At 51.3% G+C, this 21,645-nt stretch overlaps 1 pseudogene across 1 annotated transcript; it reads right to left on the bottom strand.

Annotated features, from left to right (window-relative positions):
* Positions 1-2,426: 2,426 nt before the first annotated feature.
* On the bottom strand, positions 2,427-3,412 carry LOC308438554 (adiponectin receptor protein 2-like; annotated as a pseudogene). Its single transcript has 2 exons — positions 2,967-3,412; positions 2,427-2,905 (listed from the first exon to the last, which is right to left on the bottom strand). The product of its transcript is annotated as an adiponectin receptor protein 2-like (transcript).
* Positions 3,413-21,645: the final 18,233 nt, after the last annotated feature.

The following is a 21,645-nucleotide window of genomic DNA, read 5'->3' as shown; positions in this document are numbered from 1 at the left end:
TGTTTGCCAGGGTTCTCTAGAGGAACAGAACCAATGTTGTGAATACATACATATTAAAATAATGTATTGAATCAGTTCAAGTTGAAATAGTAACAATGTCTGGATCACACCGAAGAGGCCGAGAACCCAGTGGTTACGAGGTCCTTAAGGATGAGTGAGTGCCCGACCGGTCCCAACCGAGCACCAAAACCCTGGATGGTTTCTGCAGGGCCACTGGCCCTCAGTCTGTAATGGAAGTCTGGAAATTCTGGCTTTGATAGCAGGGACCCACAGCAACAGGGTAATTCAACTTAGCAACAAGAGGCAAGGCCAGGCAAGCAAGAGGCTCCCTCCACAGGAGATGATGCTACTTGACATTAACTACAACCATTGCACCCTGGGTTTGATCCTCCGTACCACATGAACCAGGCATGGTGGTACCCAGCACTTAGGTGGTGGACGCAGGAGAATCAGAGAGTCAGTCCTCAGCTGCATAGCAAATTTGAAGTCAGCATGACATACAGAAGACTGTGGGGGTGGGGAGATGGGTTAGGACAGGAAGGTGTAGGCAGCAAAAGGCTGGCTTTAAGCGGAAACCGTAGAGAGAAGGCGGTCAAGCGGAGGAACTCGGAGAAGCAAAGAGATAGGCTAAGTTATTCTCCGCCGGTGGAATGAGCGAATCCAAGCCAAATTCCAGCATATAAAAGCAGGTTTACTGGGAAGATGGCTCTGTGCTGGGTTCACTGGGCCCAAGGAACAAAGCCAGGGAAGTTGCCATAGGGAGGGACACAGAAGAGGAAGAGAAAGAGTGTGTGCACACAGAGAGAGAAAATGCAGAGGGGAGGACAGACTGAACTGTCTGGGTTATACAGGGAGAGGGGAAGTTTGGAGACCTGGAGGCTGGGTCCGTTAAAGATGCACCTCAGCCCTTTGTCCTGCTCTGGAGCCCAACATACACAAAGCACAAATCTAGATTTACTTTCTGAAAGGACTCAGACTCATTCTGTGATCAGAAGAAAATAACATATATAATAAAGTTATAGCTGAAGGCCTGTGCTAGCACAAGAGACAGCCTGTTGGCAGCGGGTGGATATGAAAGCTGCCTGCAAGGTCTCTCTTCCCACGGGCGGCAGGAGAATGAGGCCTTGAGAACTCTAAGTCAGCCTCTCTGTGGCTCTCGGCCCAGCTGGGATAGGAACTTAGAGGATATGCCAGAGCCTGGGTGTCTTTCCCATCATTTCCAGAAAAGACCAGACCTCCCCCTCAAAAAGAAAACCCAAATGCCCAGTTAACTCCTGGGAGCTGCAGAGCTGAGGGGATCTGGGGTGGGGGGGTCCCTCTACACTTCACAGGGGCACTGGAACACTTCTTCCAGATGACAAGTCCACGGGCCAGGTTATGGGGTAGTCAAATCCCTGCAATGAAGCTCTGGGACAGAGGCTTTCAGCTCAACAGTGTTCCTTAAGTAAGAGAAGACAAGGTTCATAAAATAATGATCAAGGTCTGGTCTTCAAGTGGGGCTCCTAACAGCAGGGAGATGGGCCATCTCGGACTCTGTTGCCCACCTTTGGGACCCTTTCCCCGTCCTGGGCTGCCCCAGTGGGAGAGTGTCCCCAGTCTCACTGCAACTGGGTGTGTCAGGGTTGCTCTACCTTGATAGCTATGGGAGGCCTCCCCTTTTCTGAAGAGAACAGTGGGGAGTGGATGTTAGAGAGAAGGGGGACAGGCTGGGCAGAAAGGGGGAGGGGAAACTTTGGTCGGGATGTTAAATAAATAAACCAAGGTCACCCTAACCACAATGAAGTCTTTTTTTTTTTTTTGATGGTATTTCATGTTTTATTCTTTAGGAAAAAAAGTCTCCCTCCCTCCCTCCCTCCTTCCCTGCCTGCCCCTATGTCTTAAATGTTTATATACATTCCTATTTAAACAGTAAATTAGACATCTTATTTACATGAATTTCTTTGTTCTCCCAAAGGAGTGCCTAAAACCGCACTCCCACCCCTTTATTGGATATAAATGCTCACCTAAATTGGTTTTGATGATTGTTTTAAGGAGCTCCAATGGCACAATCAGCTGGCGCTTGGTACTCATACGTATTACTGCCTCAAAAAGCGAGAAAGAACCACCAACTAAACTGTTTCCCCATTTTCTACTAATTCGATCAAGTCAGAAGCCAGTCTGTCAGGCAAGGGTCTTGCAGAGTTGCTCTCACGCGGTAGATTCTCAAAAGAAAGCCAGGGGATGAGCCCTTTCTCTTCTTCTCCAGATGGATGCATTCCATCCATTGAGGTATGACATCTTTGTTTTTCTCTTCTTAGTCCTGTACCCCATAGAGCCCCTTGGGACAAGTTTTGGGGCTTCTCTGGCCCTGGCACCAACAGCCAGTAAGAAGGCCTGCGGAAGCTGCAGGCCTGGCTCAGGGAAAAGTGCCCGGTTCCTGGAGAGAATCACAGTGCAGCCTCTTCAGTGCAGCCCTGCCAATCATGACACGAAATTCCTGCAGTCTTGAGGCTCCGTGGAACTGAGCAAAGGCACCAGCAACCGCAAAGATGTGGACGCTGACGAGTGTGAAACCATGTGTCACATTTGCCAGGAAAGAAGCCCCCAGGGAGACGGGCAGCATAGAGGGTGGCCCCTGTGATGTAGAGGCTAGCCATGACGTTAGCCAGTCTATCTGCCCCATGGTGGCAGCCTTCAGGAACCCTTCTGAGATGACGTAATGCAAAGTAGAGATAATTCCACTCAGGCCTAAGCCCAGGAACACCCTTAGAGAAGAGTGGGGAGACCCCTTCTGAGTGCCGTGCACCGTGTGGAGGCGCCATGAAAAGGAAAGGCACAGAACGGCTCCCAAGGAGAACAATCCACAGACCACTTTCTCTTGCAGAGGGTCCCCAAGAGATATATTAGGGCAAAACATATAAAAGACCTCCAGATTATAAAACATTAAAAAAATTATAAGACATTAAAAAAATAAATAAATAAAAGATATCCAGGCACAGAAAGAATGCACAACCTAGAAGACAAGTCTAAATGTTGCCCGTCTCTGTGTGTGTTCTAAAAACAGGCCCAGAAAGAAGGCACAAGAGGCCGGTGTCCAAGGAGAAGGAAATCATTGTCCTTAAGCCAATCAGATAGCATGTCGTGAGGGATCGCTCGCCATCGACCTTCCCATACCTTACAGACGCTTCCACAGCATGATGGGCTCACAGAGACGGGACACGCCCATAAACCCGGGAAATGTCATCATTACACTCGAGATCCTCGGGACTATTTTCATAATTGGAAGAACAAACAGGTGTCTCTAAACTGGGCTCCAAATCTCCTCGGTGATCATTACGTCCCCTTGTATCAGCGAATTGGTGCCCTTTTCTGAGCCTTGTATCCGGCTCTGGAGTCCTGGTGCACCCAATCGGTGTTCGGCTGCCTCGTTCATAGGATACCAAAGCCTTTCTTACAAAGTGCTTTCTTCCCGTCCCTTCTTGGGAGAATGGATTTTTAAGGGATGGTGAGTTAACCCTCCTTCCAACCCGGGCAATCTTCTGAGCCCAGAAAGCCGCGCGCTCGCTCGCCCTCCCTTGAGCCACAACCCCTCACCCAAGTTGGCCACTGCCTGGGGGGGGGTGATGCAGTGCTTTGGGGAGGGGAGAGATGCAGAGGGAGGAGGCCGCTCGCTGGAGCCGCCGCTGCCCCCACCTCGGTACCGGTACTGTCCGAACTGTGCTCACGCCTGCTGCTACCCCACAATGAAGTCCTGGATGCATGTGAAGCTGGGAACAGTTGACCTGCCCCTGACCAGTGTCCCCGCAGGCCCCAGTTCATCCCACAGAGCATTCTCTTCCTCAAGGCCTGCTTAGTATAACCCCCAGGAAGAAAGAATCCATAAGGCCAGGAGTAGAAGGTTGTAGTCTTCCTCACTGACAAGGCACTGCAGAGCCCACTGGCCTCGTGGCTAGGAAGGAAGGAAGGGAGGGAGGGAGGGAGGGAGGGAGGGAGGGAAGGAGGGAGGGAGGGAGGAAGGGAGGAAGGAAGGAAGGGTAGGTCTTATGCTGCCCCACCCACGAGCAATCTTTGTTGTCTCTAGTTGTGTGGTCCCAGGAAAAAGATGTGTCTTGTTTGTTATTAGAGCCATGGTTTCCCTCATCAAAGAGCCATCTTGTGTTCAAGCTGCCGGCACACAGTGAGTTCGTAGGTGATGTCATTGTCCCACTCCTGCGGGCTCCTTTGGCTATAAGCTGCTTACTGCTCACCATAGCTTCAGCTGGGCTCTTGGCCCGGAATGGAGGGTTTTCTTCCAAGAAGGCTGGCTCATACGGCTTGCATTGGCTGTGGCCAGAGCCCTGTGGTCCACTCCACTAGTGGCTTATGCTCTGTTACAGGCCAGTGACCAGTTAGTTCTAAGAGTGTCCCAAGAAAGCCAAGTAGAAACTATGTCACCCGTCAGAATGTAGCCTCAGAAGGAATCTCTATTCTGTCACGGTCACAAGCCCACTGTGATGGCTTGAAAGAAAATGGCCCCCATAGGCTCAAAGGGAATGGCATTACTAGAAAGGATTAGGGTACTTGGCTTTGTTGGAGTAAGGTGTGGCCTTGGTAGAGGAAATTTGTCACTAGGGTGGCCTTCAAAGTTTCTGAAGCAGACTTCACATGGACTTTGGGTAAGCATGTTTCTTCCCTATGCTATCCGCACATCTGCCCCACCCAAGCTGGGAGCATTACCTCTATCTGGTCCAGAACCTTCCAGAAGGAAGAGTGCAGAAATCCACAGCGTCGAAGAGCCTGTGCAGACATACACACCATTCCTGCTCACTTGCTATTGGCCAAGCTCAAGGTCACTAACAGGGGACCAGGGGAGACGGGGGAAAGCCACACCGGAGGTATGGACTTCCCATGGGCAAAGAGAATAGAAATAGTGACACATCCAACACCCTCCTCAGGTGACAGATAGCCTCTGTAAAACAGACTCAAGCCAGGCCAACAGAGCTAAGGACAGTCATCTTCGGTCTCCCGTGTGCTCTGAAGCAGGACAGAGCATTTATCCTCTATGGTGGTCCTAAGGAGGTGGGTGTGAGCCTGAAGCCTCTGGCAGCTGTCTGGGTACCATGAGGAGACAGAACCCTCCCAGTTCCTCATAGCACCGCTCGGACCCCTGCCACCAGGTGTAACAGGGTCTGTTTGCTTGTAAGGATCTGCTCAAGCTGTGAGTTGGGTCCTGTGACTCGGGGAGTCCTGATAACTGTAAGGTGACTGGAGGCTCGATTTGTCTATGGCAGTCGGGCTTCCCACAGGTGGGCTCTGCATCGCTGTCACACAGAGACTTCTTCAGGATAGAGACCTGCAGCACGTGTGTCTGATCCCTATCTTTGTGGGGGGTGTCCTTCTGTTGCTGCCATAAAATCACCAGGACCCAAAAGCAAGTTGGGGAAGAAAGGGTTAATTCAGCTTATACTTCCAGATTGTTGGAAGACAGTCAGGACTGGAACTCAAGCAGGTCAGGAAGCAGGAGCTGATGCAGAGACTATGGAAGGATGTTACTTACTGGCTTGCTTCCCCTGGCTTTCTCAGCCTGCTTTCTTATAGAACCCAGGTCTACCAGCCCAGGGATGGCACCGCCCACAATGGGCTGAGCCTCCCTCCTTGATCACTAGTTGAGAAAATACCTTACAGCTGGATCTCATGGAGGCATTTCCCCAACTGAGGCTCCTTCCTCTCTGACGACCCTAGCTTGTGTCAAGTTGACACACAAAACCAGTCTGTATGGTCACCTAGGGAACCAAACACATTTGAGGGGAAGACATTCATCATGAAGTACCTACTGTGTGAATCACTGTGTCACATACTTATCATTCTAACCTTGAAAACCTCTGTGGGGTGAACGCTACTGCCGAGAATCTAAAATGTGGATCTGTCCTCAGCCATGCCACAGTCAGAACCAGCTGGAACCGGAGCCTGCCCTTACCAGTATTGCTGACAGTACTGTCTCCCACTGTGTCCGCTCAAGTTCTGATCGTCTTAGTTGGTGTCTTACTTAGGGTTTTACTGCTGTGAAGAGACACCATGACCACGGCAACTCTTACAAGGACATCTGATTGGGGCTGGCTTACAGGTTCAGAGGTTCAATCTATTAGTCAAGGAAGGAGCATGGCAGCATCCAGGCAGGCATGGGGCAGGAGGAGCTCCGAGTTTTACATCTTCATCTGAAGGCTTCTAGCAAAACACTGGCTTCCAGGCAGCTAGGAATAGGGTATTAAAGCCCACGCCCACAGTGATACACCCACTCCAAGGCCACACCCACTCCAACAAGGCCACACCCACTCCAACAAGGCCACACCCACTCCAACAAGGCCACACCTACTCCAATAAGACCACACCTTCAAGGAGTGCCACTTCCTGGGCCAAGCATATACAAACCATCACATTGGGAACACAGTGGGAACACAGCACTGCTCTTGACCTTTCCTACTTGAAAATGGGGCTGGTGTGTGAGGACAGAAGGCAGGCAGAGGCAGGGGGATCACTTTATCCAAGTGTTCCGCCCCCACGCTCCTTACTTAGACCTTGGGAGAAGAGCTTCAGCGCTCACTGCGCTTAGCCACCTCTCAAGTAACTCACACCCTGTGCCAGCGTTCGTTCGTCTCTTCCCATAGCTCTCAGGCTGCAGCCCGCGCCCACTGCATTCTGAACACAGGTTAACTCTGAAACCTCTGAGCCCGTGGTGTCTGAATCCTCCGCTGCCCAGATCCTCCGCTGCCTCTTACTTCATTCCAATGCTTCCGACCTTACTCAGAGATTATTAAATATAACCCCCATCTGCAGGAAATATGCAAACGCCGTTTCTGTTTGGAAACTAAAATACACAAAACTGAGTCATCAGGCACTTCTCGGCTTCAGCAAGCGCTCCATGCTCAGGCCGGCAGGAAAGCAATTCTCCGACTGTCACCCTGCCTGCTGGGCACTTCTGAGCAGAGTCCAGGCCTGGCTGTCTGAAGCTAGGTCCCTCCAAGCCTTCCTCAGACAGAGCCGGGCTCTGGGGCGGAAGAGGTCAAGGACCCTTATTCTGACCCATAGTCAACTTGAGGGAGTGATGGTGGACACCTCTATGCTCCTGATGAACCCCCAAAACCTGACAGAACCCAAAACCAGTGACAAATCTTTCTCTCAGCTCCTTACCTGAGAGGCTGCTCTCCTTGGCCCAGAAGAAGGGGCTGGACACAGCCCAGTGACCTGCCCCTGAGAGAAACAACAGCTCCGGACAGCCACCCCTCAGACAGGTCCTTACCAACTCTTCCTCCTTCCCTCCACCCCTTCTACTCAAGACATGAGTCCCCTCCATACGATACCGGCCATGAGAGGCACAAGACATAAAAGTCAGTGTACTTACTGGCTGTTCCGAGTCCTGTGCTACACATTTCCTTCCGAACTCACCGAATATCCTACAACCTTCTCTGGACCAACTGAGAACATGCCCAGCTCCTAGCTAAGTTTGAACGAATGATAGGTTTCTCTAAACAGAAGCTTGGGAAAACCTGCCAGGAACATACATGTTCATTCAGTCATTCAACAATCACCAGCAGAGCACTGTCTGAGAGCCAGCTGTGTGCCAGAAGTCCCTGCCAGAAGCTGATGCCCCTTAGAGCCTGAAGTATCCCCTAAGAAAGTAATTGTCCAGTTTGCTGCTCCCTGACGCCCGTGCTGGACAGAGTTCTGTCCCACCACCTTTGAAATTTACCTCCGTGAAGAGAGCATGATTTTTAGTTTGGTGCACTGGTTAAAGTTTGTGCAGAGTCTGATGATTTTCCCATGCCTTGGTTTCCTCGTCTGGAGAAACGACAGAGGACTTACTTCTCGGGATGCGATGGACGCTGTTGTGCATGTTTGGCACATCGTGGGCAGTTCACTGAGTCTGCGGTGGTTGTGAACAAGACGGTCATTTGTACCCACCAAGCTCTCAAGTCCCAGGACAACCTCTTGTCACCTTCTCCTGCCCCACAAGCCTCCCCTGAGGGTCACCAAGCCGCCTTCTGTCTTTGCCTTCTGTCTTTAGCATTGTTGCTCGATGGGCGTCACAGGGCTCTGTCCCTCCCACTCCAGCTCTGTGAGGACTGAGTTGCACAGTGCCTGCCTGTGACCCGTGCAGCTTCTCTTGTGTGAGGAGTTAGTGTGTCATGTTTGCACCAAGTCTTCCTCCACAGGCTGACTAGGTTGGGATGCTTCGAGCTGTGAGAAAGGGGATCAGTATGCAGAGTGTCTGCCTTTAAGTTTTATCCACTGAGCCCCAGGAGGCCAGGGGGGGCGCCTTGGAGCAACTGGCAACTGACTCTCTAGAGCCCCAGCAGAGAGGGGAATCCACCGTGTGTGTGTGTGTGTGTGTGTGTGTGTGTGTGTGTGTGTGTGTGTGTGTGTATACCTGTGTCACACTTGTGTGACATGCCCACAAAATCATCCCCAGCTCTTCACAAGGATGCTGAGAACGAATGGACCGGCTGCAGCACAGGTTAGCAAAGATGCCGCTGCTGACCTTGAACTTCACCGGAGTCCACAGACTTGCACCATACTGACAATAGCAGCGGACTCACAGCCCATTAACTCTTCGGAAGCACTTGCCCTAGAAGATGCCAAGGAGAATCCCTTGGTTCCTCCATCTCCAAGCCAGGCTTACAACTGCACCAAAAAATGTGGGTCTTGGGGGAGCCCCGGCTTTGGAGAGAGCGGGCCTCCAAGCTGCTCAGACACCAAGGATTAACTGCACCCCCCCAAAAAAAATCTCGTACTCCTAGTGCCCAGGAGGTGATGGGGCTGCTACTAAGTGTGTCTAAGCCAAGAACAGCAGCCCAAGAGAACCCAGACTGCCTGCATTCCAGGCCCATTCTCTCTGACAATCACACCAATAGCTCCACATCACTGTGCAGACTCCACCCTTCCACAGTCCGGTGCTTCTGCGGGGGATGGAGAAGGATACCAAGGTCCTTGGGTACTTAGGACAAATGGGAGAGATGGAGGCCTCTGGACACACTCACATGCACACATAAGGCCTCTCTTGATGTACCCAGTCTGGGAAACCCATGTATGCCCCATGTCTACACCCTGATACACAAGGGAAGCTTGGGCGGGGGCGGGGAGCAGAGAGTGCTCTCTGCAGCCAGGCTGGAGGTGTGTTCTTCGCGTGGCAGTACATAAACTCTTGGCAAAGTTGGCTCTCCATGGTTTGCTGAACTCCGGAACACAGATGTCCCATTTGTGTTTCATTAGCGCCTCAGCCGCTCTGCGGCTCTCGACCTCTGCACCAGGCAATAATGGCCTGGCAGAGGCCCATCCGCACCAGCTGGCCGGGGACCTGCTCCGCCGACCAGGGCTGTGTCTGCTGTCAGCCCTTTTCAGGCGACTGGATGGCTCCTCAGCACCAGAATATCTCAGCGGGCCTGTGTGAGCGCGGGGACACTTCACAAGCTTCAGAGGGTGGTCTGTTTGGGTCGGGGGCGGGAGGGGGTGATTCTGGCAGATGGGCTGAGTGGGCACGAGGGGGTCTTTATTAGCCTGGGAGTGAGCGGACGTTAAGAGATACCCTCAGAGGGAGAAGAGGCATCCAGGGCCCAGCTACCCTGGAGGAGGCTAAGAGGAAAAGAGGAGGAAAGATAGATCCGTGGAAAAGGGGGGCAGGAAGATTCGGAGGAGAGGGAAGACGGAGAGAAGGGCTGTTGGGGCAGGAGGCCAGGCAGTTGGAGGTTGAGGCATCCTGAGAGCCTCACCAGAAACTGGGCATAGTCAGTTGGGCCTGGCAAACCACAGCCTGGAGCAAATGATCAGTCAGCCCCTGAGGCCCACAGCAGAGGCCACATAGAGAGCTTCTGGGAGGCAGACTTCAATTGACCAGAGTGTTTCTGGAACTTTTCCTTCACTCTCTGGCCTTCCCCAATCTGTGTTTTTGGGGAGGGCTTCAGAAGGAGCAGACTGTTGTGAGGTGCACAGAGAACCCTGAACCCAGGAGTGGCAGGTGACCGTCGAACCCCCAGATCAGTGAAGTCCTGCAGGAAGTTGGCACAGCCCAAGCTCCCCACTTCGAAGCCAAGGCCTCCTGTGAGGCCCAAAGTGGGGCTGGCTGCTAATAGTTTTGTATGATGACGCTCCAGAACCCCGAACCTGGATCTGCATTCGTATTCTCCTGTCCTCTTCATCTGCACTGAAGTTCCAGATGGATATATTGCCATCAGGAACCTTGCTGTAGTGGGATCTGAGAGGACACGTTCGGGTCAAAAGGGGCCGAGCTGGAGGTGGAAGGCCCACAAAGAAGGGGTAGAAGGAAAGACAGGAAGGCCATTTTTATTGTTATTGTTTATACTGTGCTAAGTATGTTCACACAGTGGAGAACACAGTCTCAATTCACAGCAAGACAGGGACAGAGATGGCTCCAACCCACAAGTGACGTGTGTGCGATCCACACTGCCATCCATGGGCTTCTTGGGTAATCTTGTGCCTGCTCAGATACACATCAATGGGCCCAGGAGGCAGGACCTGGGGCTGACAGTAAAGGGACCCTCCACCCTGGGTCAGTTTTCAACCTTTTCTACTTTGTCATGGTGCAAAGTGCTTCTGGCACCTGCAGGAGAAACTTTGCTTGTAGCTTTGAGTTTGGCTATTACCTGATGCTCTAACCACAGAGCACTCACTGCCAGACCCACGATCAGCAGGGAGAATGACCCACACTCTTCCTGTACTGTCTTTAGGACTCCTTGGCTGGCTGTGGTCCACGAGTCTCCAAGCTACTATGCTTACTGTAGGCATACTACCCCAGCCATGATTACTGTGGGCATACCACATCAGCCATGCTTACTGTGGGCATACCACCTCAGGTAAGTGGAAGAGCAGCTGTCCAAGGGTCCGTCTGAATTGTGTTGGACATTCCCAAGTGTCAAGAACATCAGAAATCTAATTCTGAGTGTGTCAAAGGAACTTGGTTTGCTGTTATGATGGTTGTGGTGACTGTCAGAATCTAGAATCACCTAGGAGATAGGCCTCTGAGCACACCTGTAGGAGTATTGCATTGATTGCATTGAGGTGGGAATATCTGCCCATAGTGGGTGGCACCACTCCCTAGTCAAAATCCTGGACCATTCAAATGAAGCAGCAGTAGTCATCCCTCCCTGCTTCCTGGTGCCTCAACTACCCCATCGTGATGGAGAATATCCTTGAACTGTGAGACTGAATAAACCCTTTCTCCTTTTAGTTGCTTTTGTCAGATTGGTTTTTATGGCAGCAACAGGAAAAGATACCGTCGATAAATGATTGTGTCGACCATAGACTGCTACAGACATGGCTGGTTCCAGGATGGGGGGGGGCATCTTTAAATCTCCTTACTCTATTTTTATTTGTGTTAGCATCACACTCATACAGGTTCTCTCTTCTGATGGCAAGAGGGCAACCATTGCAATAACTCCCCGGGCCCCCACCAAGATCAGCCCCCCAGCTATGGACTGCTTACCGGTCTCTATAGCGACTACTCAGGGGCGGAGACTGAGTGCTGGTGCATGGCTGTCCATCATCGCTCATCATTGGGTCCAAATGAGCTACCCCTTCAGGAAGGTTCTCAATAAGAAAGTCTGTGTCCTGTTCACACAAAGCAGGGGTGCTGTGGTTGCCAGAGGAAGCAGAGCAAGGGGACTGGGGGAGGGGCAAGGGCGGCAGGGCGGAGCCACCTGAGATCCAGCCAACCAGAGTCATCTCCATGCTCCCGGGTGCTCTCAGAGAACCTGCTTACGTCACCTTGTTCTGCTCCAAGCTGCAGCTCAGAGATGCCACCGCCCATAGCCCAAGGGGGCCTTAGGGTGGAGGGGGCAGGGGTTCAGGGTTCTAGGGCAGAAGGGCAAGAAGGCCCCTCCTATACACTTGGCATACCTTGGGAGGGAAAGGGAGCTGTTCCCCTAGTCAGTGACTGGGTTAGAGGGGATATGTGGCCTGGCTCTAGCTAACAAAAAGGCTGGGAACCATGGGACAAGCCTGGAGTGTTGGGAAAGCCTGCTTTGCTGATATGGGGAATGGAGACCAGAGGAGGAGGAAACAAAAACAAATCCACCCCTTTTTACCTTAGCAGCTTGCGGCATCTGAGCGGTGTGGACTAGGGCAGCCGCTCTATCATCACAGGAAACCTCCTATAGATTCATGTGCTGAGGGTGGCCAGGGCGGAGGCGCTGAGCCAGCCAGCCGCCCTGGGCAGCTTGTGTCAGGCATATGGACCTCTGAGGTCTCCCTTCTCCGCAGCCGGAAACCGCCCACCGGATGTCTCCAGGGAGGTCCAGCGTAGCAAAGGCCGGTTGCTGCGCGTGGTTCTCAGAGCCATGACTTTCCCCTGTGCACAAGTCAAGTTCATCACCCCGGGACACAAAAGGAAACCTTTTCCCCAAATAAGTCTCGGGTCTGGTTTAAATGAGCCTAACATTTATGTGGCCAGAAACCGATGTTTCCTTTTACACAATCAGACAAGAGCAGCCCCATCTAGCTTCAGTAGAGGAGGGGAAAGTTCACAGTGCAGAAGCTGAAGGATGCGGATGAATAGTGCCTAAGGGTGAGAGAGCTTCTATGTGTGCTCAGACCTGATGGCTTACAAACTAGAGAAATGGAATCCCAATCCCTGCCCGTGTGTGTGTGTGTGTGTGTGTGTGTGTGTGTGTGTTCACATGGGTACGAGCCTATGTACATGTGCACAGTATAATAATGTAAACAGCATAAGAATAAATAATATTAACATTGTATTTATTTTCAACATTATACTTACTATATTCTTTGACTTTCCTATGGACAAAAAAATATCATCGCCCCCAAATCACAATAATGGCCCCAAAGAAATCCATAGCAGATATCAGGGAGCATGGAAGCAGGGCAGGGAAGCTGGCAGTCGGGTGCCCGGCACCAGGAAGGTAGCCCAGCCATCAATGCCAGCCGGCTGAAGGGTCTCTGGCCCATGAAGAAGGAGAAGTCAGAGAGGGGCCAGGCCCCAGGCTCAGGACCAGTAGAAGCCTCTGCTCCCTGGTCAAATCCACTTCCTTTTAGATCTCTGGGGTTTTGTCACTGCGCTCACGACACAGCAAAGCCCCCTGAAGCAGCCGGGTGTCACAGTCAACCCTCACAGGCCAGTTCCTGAAGCTTGGGGAGTTTGGCACGTGGGAGGTTAATTCTCTTATCAAAACTGTACAAAATCCTAATTTTGCAGAGTGGTAATTTGGGGGGAAGAAAAGCTCAGCAATGGGAAAATGTTGGTTATGCAGCACAGACATCCCGTTCTCAGGGGATCAATTATAAAAACACTCATTCAGCTATTTCTATTCAAATGAACACCTGAAGAGGAGGCCTCAATGGTTTTAAAAGTGTGTGGATATTACTGGATAAACGTTAGTCCAATAAAAGAGATCATCATCCGTTGCTTGTGTACATTTGAGTTGACACTAAAAAGATCTTTGTGGAGGAGCGCGTGCCTGCTGCGGCTCCTGCGTCTCTTTATCTCTTCGGCCTTTAACGCTTTCGCAGCTGAAGGAAACACACCAAGCCCAGCCATCCCCTCAGCCCCAGGAGGAATCCCACATGGGTGCTGGGAAGACCACACGGAGGTGGGCAGCCATGGTCCTGCCCTCGTGACTACGGAGCATCCTGTCCTGAGGCTCTGCCACCAGCTCCAGATAAGAACAGGAAGTCCCTGCTCGAATACAGACAGGACACGGCTCATAAACCATTCTCACTCGGAAATTTGTTTTCTTTCTTCTTAAGGTTTGAGGACATTGCCTGCCTCTGCTCGCAACCATTCACACGCACATGTGGGTAGACATGAACACACACACACATGGCCATATGTCCCTATGCTCACACAGAGACATATGCTCACCCATGGATATGCACCAGTCCAGTACTCACACATGAACACACATGGATATACACAGACATGCTCATACCTCTACAGATAAACTCATGGGTATGTACATGTGTTCTCACATGGATAAACATATGCGAGTTCAGCTCATGTATGCACACGCATGCACATGCAGGAATGTGCATGTGTTCTCACATACATGAATAAGCATACCCATGCTCATGTGTGCACATGCATATGCACACATACATGCACATGGGCATACACACACATACACACACACACACAACACACACATCTTTCTACTTCTTAAATAGAAATTAAGGGAAGCTATGAACCAGGCAGCCTCTCCCTCCAACTGCAGCTTTGGGACATGGAACAAGATTCTAGACAGAGAGCCCACCAAACCCTACTCTCAGCACATGCTCTTTTCATATCCAAGAGCTTGGTCTAGAATGAAATGTAGAATTAAAAGAAGGGAATGGGGCTGGGCATGGGGTTCAGTTGGTTGAGTGCTTGCCTAACATGCATGAGCGAGAGCTGGCTTCAGTCTCTAACACTGGATAAGCCAGGCGTGGTTGCATATGTCTGCAATCCCGGCACCCAGGAGGTAGAGGCAGGAGGGTCAGAAGTTCATTATCATCCTCAGCTATAAGTTTTGAGGCTAGCCTAGGAAAGTGAGACCCTGTCTCAAAAATTAAATACAGAGGACACTGCCCAAGGCCCCTCGGTTGTCTCTGTCAGCGGGTGCAGGAAAAGGAGCTTTGGAGCTATAGTTTTGGGGACTAAAAACAAACATCCCATCCTGTAACTCCAATGCTGGAGAGACTGAGACAGAAAGCTCCTGAGCTGGAAGCCAGCCTGGGATACCCAGGGGGCCCAATATCAAAGTAAATGACGTCAGCCAGTTGGTTTTAAACAGACGTTCATAAGAGACACCTATTTCACCCTCAGCTCTGGAGCCTCTGGTTGGCACACAGTCCCCTGGGCACCCTGGCTTTTCACTAGTATGTTTATCTGTCCTTTCCCTATCCTACCATGGGATAGGTCTGTGGGCCTCCCTCCAGACCGGGTCAATGCACTCCTTCCCTAAGCTGGCAAGGAGAGACAAGGAGACACTCCAAGCATTCCCTGGTGAGCACGGGTCTTTCTTCAGGACAAACTGTGGTGGCTTGCTATTCTCTCCACTATTTTAAGGTGTGGGCCACATCTGCCTGTTCCTGGGCCGAAGAGGGGACAGTGGGAGAGGTGAGGCACAGTGCCAGTTGCAGCCACCTGGCGAACAGGGTAGATTCCTTTGTGTGCTGCTCATTAGTTGAGCCCACTAAGTCCCCATTCCAGGACGAACAGTGACACCTGCAGTTTAACCAGATACATGTCACAATGCGGGACAGTAGCCCAGGAGGTGATGGAGCAGTCTCAGGCCATCTATGGACTTCCAGGAGCTAGATGACATTAGCCACAGGGATGTGCGAGGAAGACTCTGGCCCAGGCTTGCTGCAGGAGCCAGAGAAGCAGTCACTAGGGCCCTGATGTATCCAGGGTCTCCAAAAGCATCCACCTGTACCTGTTGCTGTCCCTAAGCAATCACCAAGCTGGGGTTCACTTAACTTGACAAGCAAAGATCAGACTGCCAGTTACCATGGCAGCTGCCTGGGACAACCATCCATTGGCAGACTCTCCTTCATGGTCCTCTCTCACTCAGCAAACTGAGACCACCCAGTGTTTTCCACCCAGCGGGCTAAGGACCACAGAGAGAAACAGTGTGGCCAAGGTTGTCCAGGGCCATGGTTCCCTGCCCTAGCCTCTGACCACAGACTAGTACAAGGGTAGTGGACTAGTGTACAAGCCTAGTGTACTAGTGGGTCAGTCGTCTCTTGACCAGGTGCCTTCCTTCCCTGCAAAGCCACCATAGGGGACTGCACATGGCTTCTCTACAGATTGTCTCCTTGACACATCCAGTTGCTTTGCCTGTATACACGTACACACACGCAGACGCATACACACACCCCCGGAAGGCAGCGGGTCAGAGGTGGATTACAGCTCCTAAGGTGTGGCTTCAGCAGCCCTGGCTCCATTTCCCCCTCTCTGCACACTGCCTGCAAGTCTGAGAGCCAGAACACCCAGGAAAATGAAGTGAGTCAAAGATTTCTTTATAACTTTTCTCAATATTCTGCTGATTGCCAGCTCGGCAGCAGATGTGCTGTGCTTAATGATGCATAGACAAGAAGCAGCCCCTAATCCCTAAATGAACTTCTTATCACTAAATATATAAAGGGGAAGCTATATCAACTCAATTTAGCTCTCTGCTCTTCTAGCTTTCCCATCGAGGAGCAAAAGGAGAGAATCGGTGTCTAGGAGATTCAGGGGTAACAGGGAAAATGGAGGTGGTCACAGGCTAGCCCACCACAGCACTCAACATCCACATACTAATAGGTACTTTGCCCCCATCCCCACCACAGCACCGAAAGGAATGGTTCGTATGCCTGCACTAGCCACAGTTCACAGCGGCTCTTTCCTGGTCTCTGTTTAAGGGCCCCAGGGGACCCATACACTGCCTTGCCCCCCTAATCTCAGCTTCTTCGAACCTAGACAAGTTTCAGCAAGGCTTTGAACACTGACACTTACATTGCCAAAGGGCTTCACGTTGGTGCTAGGCATTCCCAGGGGGTCATGTGTTGGGTCCAAGTAGACAGATGTGAGGTCCAAGTGCTGATACATACCAGAGGGGACTCTTCTCCCTCACCTGCCCAGGAGGACAACAGAGAAGGCGGAAAGAATAGCAAGTCCAATGGCTCAGGCCAGGAGCCAGTGAGGAGCTGGAAGGCAAGCTGATGACAGCCCGGAGAAGAGCTGACGTTTACCCCCCAACCCCCCAGCAAGTGAAGAGCATCGTCATCATCATCTGAGAGCTCCTGCCGCCATGCTGTGATGGTGACCGAGAGAGCTGGGTTTGGGTTCAGTATTCAGAGACACCCCAACCCACCCCAGGCTAGTCCAGGGCCAGAACAACTCATTTTAAATAGCCCTGTAGCCCAGGTGGCCTGCTAATCTCATCGGAAACTCAGGGAAGCGGTAAGAGGCATGATGGGAAAGCGTGTGCACGTCCTCTACCCACTGAAGCCAAGGGCCAGCTTATGCATATGCAATGTGGACCCACTCAGAAGGCTTTTCCATTAGCGGAGTGGAGAAGCCGTGGCCAGGCTGGGGGAATCTGCATTTCACCTTACGCTGCACACAGCTGGGTTCAGATTGGCACCAGTGCTTATATGCAAATGAGGCCATATCTGTATTCATCAGGACTCCCCAAGAAGCCAGAAGGGACCAGGGGTCCTTCTCTAACCAGCAAAGACAGGATTGGGTCATATCAGGAAGGAGTTAGCTGGTAAGACATAAATATGGGATAGGGGTCATTTCGTAGCCAGGGGTGGGGGGAGGACACACTAGTCTTCCTTAGAATGATCACCTAGGAGAAAGAATTACCAATAAGGACCCAGTGGATGAGTCAGAGTTCTTCCAAGAACCTCCCACCTTAAGGGCCCCATTGATGGGAAAACTGAGGCTCAGAGAGAAACGACCGGCTGGAAGCCACTCACTCTAACTTGTTCCTAAGTGAATACAGGCTTGTCTAACTTTCCTCTGGCAGGTTTGTCAAGACCCAGAAGATCCTTAGAGACCCCTCATATAGAGGCCAGTCAGGTTAGCTAAATAAGCCTACGACCCGGCCTGCCTACAGTGTGCACAACACTATCACAGGAACCTGAAGACCCGTGCTCGTGCATATAGGATGCCTGGCCAGTGTTCAATGTGCTCCCCCAGTTGTTGGAAGGAAAGGCCAGTGCCGTAAGTGTGGCATACTATGTGCCCAACTTGGGCTTAGGAGCCTGGTCAGCTCTATTCCATGTCTGTCCAACTTGAGGCTCTTGCCTTTTAGCTCTGGGCATTCAGCTTGCTGTTCTATATAGCTGGATAGTCCCCAGTGGTTCAGGGTGTGCCGCTCCTCCATCTGGGTCTCATTTGCCACAGTTGGATGACCCATGTTTGGTCCCCAGAACCCATCATGTGAGAACTGATTCCTAAACTCAGTTGTCCTCTGACCTCCAAATGTAGCACAGCCCACTCGGCCACCCCCAACTGTAACACATTAAGCCAGGCACAGTTCTGGCACAGTGGTGCTCATCTTTAGTTCTAGTAGAGAGGCAGCTGGATCTCTAGGAGTTTAAGGCCATCCTGGTCTTCACAGCAAATCCTAGGACAGCCACGGTTTCATGGTGAGACCTTGTTGAAAGAAAGGCAAAAGAGAGGGAGGAAGAGAGAGAGGAAGGAGAGAAGGAAAGAGGAAAAGAGGAAGGAGGGGAAAAAGGGAAGCCCTGGGGTGACAGAGCTTGAGACATGTGTGCAGGACAGTGACTGTGAGGCATAACAGTAGGAACACAAGTTCACAGCTATCCTGTCCTGGTGCTCAGCAGAGCTCAGCAGCCCCAGCACACCCAGAGAGAGCAAGCCTGACCTTAGTGGACAGGTTATGGGATCACCCAGGCCCAGCCTAAGACTCATTCCATTCCTGCTTGGTTCTGAGATTCAGGGCTGCGTTCCAGGGGAGATATAATCCTCGATGGCCAAGATCCTGACAGATTAGCTTTAGACTGCAGCCTGCCTGCCTGTCATTCTTCCTGAATCTTCCCTTTGTCCTCTAAGGCAGGAACTTTGGTTTTGTTTGTTTTTTGAGGCTCGGGCGTTACTCTAAAGTGAGTCTGCTCCTTGGGAGGATAAACTGTTACCACCAAATGTGGATTTGCTACTGATTTCCCTTGAGGTTCTTAGCAACCAGTTAAGGAGGTATTAGGACAGTGATAACATATTTGATTTTGTTTTTATCAATATGAGTTATAGGCCCACAACAGTTTGTTGAAACCCAGAAGCCACTTTCTAGGGCCAGCTTATGCTATGCTTCTGTTGGCCATGATTAAAAAATTGCTTTTCTCAGTCAGAACCTGCACTAGCCAGGAAGGAGGTGATGGATTGGGAGACCGTTAGGAAACGATTACTACCATAAGGGGTTTACCCTTCAACTCCGTAAGAACCTTCCAGTTGCCAGGCTCCACCAGCTGGGTTTCCTGTCATGGTCTGTTTAGTAAACAGCAATGAGAACCTTTAGGTCAGAACCTTTTCCCAGGAGCTTGGACTGTGACCACAGCAGGTGGCTTCTGCTTTGAGGACTCTTTGGTACTCAAACTTCAAGACCCAAGACTGGTTCTTTAGGGCCCATTTAAGTAGAGTCATAGGTTTGAATCCATGGCTCCAGGCTGATGCCCTTAGGAAAACTGTTGGCTTTCTCTGAATCCTTGGGCTCCATGTAGTGATCCAATCCCCACTGGGTTGTTTTGAGAAGTAAACAGGAATGTTACAGGGAACTGGAACGGTGCCTGGCAGAGCCAGGTGCCCTGTCCTTTCCTGTCCTATCATTAGCAACTGGCTCAGACTTCTAGAAGGTACAGACCTTGGAAAATATTCTCTCCACACCCCTCTCCTCCTACCTACAATGGGAACTGTGTTTCAGAGGTTTATTGGGAGAATACCTGAGAGGTCATCCATGTAACACACGTAACACACCAGCATGTCTAGGCTATGAAGGGAGCAGCCATGGAGTTGAGCAGGCCACATGTGGCCTGGGGTGCTCAGTCTACACAATCCACTCATGCTAGGCACCTGAGCTTGGGTAAGCACAGCAGAATCCAGGCTCTCTGCCTACATGTTGGTCCTTCTGGTGCAGAAGCTGAGTATGGTGAGCAGAAGATAGTCCAAGAAGCATGTGTAACAGGCTATCAGGCCAAGCTCTGGGGAACTAATCTTAGTCGGGGCACGGGCCAGAGCCCCACTACTGCTGAGTGGCATGGCTGCATGGGGGCAAGGGGAGAAGGCACACACATTCCTGCCCCGGGTCAGCAGGGGACACCGGGTATGCAGATGGATATCCACAGTCCTTCTCTAGCAAAGGCTCTCAAGGACCTGTCCTCATTTCTCCCCTTCCTGACAGCCCTGCTCCTGTCCCGCCCCCAGCCCACTGCCTCCCGACAGAGCTTCGCATTGTTCACCAAGTACCCTCCCCTTGAGCCTTCAGTAGAAGCTGTAATTAGAACCAGACAGACAAGCACCACCAGAAACCCCGAGCTTCCCCCACTCTGGTTGGGTGGATGTCTAGTGTCTTCTGTTCAGGCTGTGAGCTGCCACACTTGGAAAGGGGGTAGGCACTGTCATTTGGTCAAGCTCCTTTCGAGTGTGCGTGCATGAATTGCGTGTTGAATACAAGATTTGGGGGCTATTAAGAGAAATGTGGGCCTGCAAAAATGGAAATTCCATAAAAGCAGGTCAGGAAAAATAAACAAGCAGAGCCTGAGTGAGAAGAGACCAAGATGCCAGACACCACACTGGCGCAGGTTAGGCGTGGAGGTCCCAGCATTTATAAATGATGGGTGCCAAGGACTTTAAAAGGCTTCCCAATGGGCAAGGGAGATGGCTCAACTTGAAGGCATTTGCCATCAAACCTAACGACCTGAGTTCAATCTCTACATGGGAATTAACTCCCATTAGATGCTCTGACCTCCACATGTGCATCTGCAAACTGTGTTTTGTTTTTGTTAAAAAAAAAAAAAAAAACAAAAAAAAACTTCCAGAGGGAGAACTCTGTAGGTGTGGGTCCTACCGAACAGGTTACAGTCTCAATCTCCACCGGTACTTCAACATACTGTTCCTCACGTACCTCTATTAGTCAGAGCAGAGGTGCCAATAGCATATTTCCAGAATAGGGTGCAGCTGAATGACCAGGAAGCCAGTGGCAGTGCTCACCCTCCCAACAGGACCTTGGACTGGAATCATCTATCCACCCTTGGGCACTGCAGTGTGTGCCTTCCTTTTCTCATGGCTTCTACGAGCTTGGAGCTTGAGCCAGGTGTTGGTTGAGCTGTCTTGACCACAGCCCAGCTCCTAGTTGCTGCTCACAGAGCCTCCAACAGGAACCCATCATGATTTCCTTCACCTCCCTGCTCTAGACGGCCCTGCTGTTTGAGGCTCAAAAACCTATTACCAAAGTGATCCAACTTCCTGCAGCTTCCCAAGGGTGCGAGGAAGCAGCACACAGGGCAAGAGCCCGGAACCAAGCTGCACAGCCATTACCCTAAATCTGGCTCAAGCCCAGCCTCCAGAAACAGTACATCCCCGCCCCTCTATGGTCCTAAGCTCCCACCTCCAGAGGCAAGGTGCTCTCCATCCATGTGCAGTTCATGTTGATCATCCTTCTCTAAGAACTGGATTTTAAAGGGACAAAGGCCACTGCTCACCATGCCGAGCCAAGACTTCTCAATTTGTGTCCACAAGTGAAGCAGCCTCACCCAAACGAGAAGCTTGTTCTTTGGAAAACCTACATCTGACCAGTCATTCTAGCTAATGTGGGGTCATTTGGAATGGTTCTTTTCTTGCTGTAGAAATGCCGGCATGGAAGGGAAGCACTGAGGGATGGCGGACTGCGCTCACTGGAATGACAAGCTTCAGCCCTGCCTGTCACTGCTATTGACCTTCAGATTCTCACCGTCACCCTGTCTTCTCTGCACCCCCTGGGGCCAGACGGCCTCACCATCTTTCTCCAGGGCCTAAAACCAGGCTCCAGATGGTTAGCCTAAGCTAAGGAGGCACACCCAAGATAATTCTCCCGTTGCTACTAGTCAACAGCCGATGACATCAGGAAAAACATAAAACACACAATACGCCCTCACTATTTTTGGCCAAAAGTACAAAGAACATGGAGGCCAGTAGGAAGTACC

The sequence above is a fragment of the Micromys minutus genome, assembly GCF_963924665.1.
Source record: "Micromys minutus genome assembly, chromosome: 1".
NCBI classification, from domain to species: domain Eukaryota; kingdom Metazoa; phylum Chordata; class Mammalia; order Rodentia; family Muridae; genus Micromys; species Micromys minutus.
The sequence above is the reverse complement of the archived record's forward strand: the minus strand, read 5'-3'. Positions and strand labels throughout refer to the sequence as shown.